This window comes from Prinia subflava, chromosome 18 (genome assembly GCF_021018805.1).
Source record: "Prinia subflava isolate CZ2003 ecotype Zambia chromosome 18, Cam_Psub_1.2, whole genome shotgun sequence".
Classification (NCBI taxonomy): Eukaryota; Metazoa; Chordata; class Aves; order Passeriformes; family Cisticolidae; genus Prinia; species Prinia subflava.
The window spans coordinates 2,368,538-2,369,039 of NC_086264.1; positions in this window are offsets into that span (position 1 = coordinate 2,368,538).

Here is a 502-nt window from a genome sequence, read left to right on the forward strand (position 1 = left end):
CGTGCCCGGCCCTGGCCAGATCCCCCAGCGCCCTCACGGAGCCGCGCACGCGCCGCAGATCCCGCTGCGGGATTGGACCTGCCGCGCGATGCTTCCGCCAGGGAAAATAGTCCCAGTTCTCTCCCCCAACCTCGAACCCCCCGCCCTCCCGCTTCCCCTCACAGCCACCGGACCGGGGAGAGAGCCGGGTGGGGTGAACCGGGAGGGGAGAACGGGGAAGGGAGAGCCGCCTCCAGCCGCCGCAGGCCTTCCGCATCCCTGAGGCGGGGCTTTGTCTCCGCGGACGGCGCTGAGCGAGGCGGTTCCGCGCTGAGGGGCGCTCGCGCCGCCTCGCCGGCGCTTCTTTCCCCCCCCCCTTCCCCTCCCCGAACCCCCCGGGAAGCGGCTGGCTGCGGGCTGCCTCTCGCTCCCCTCCCCTCCCTTTTCGTTTTTATTTTATTTTATTTTATTTTAACCCCCCTTCCCTCCCTCCCGCGCAGCGGCGGCGGCCCACCTACCCCAC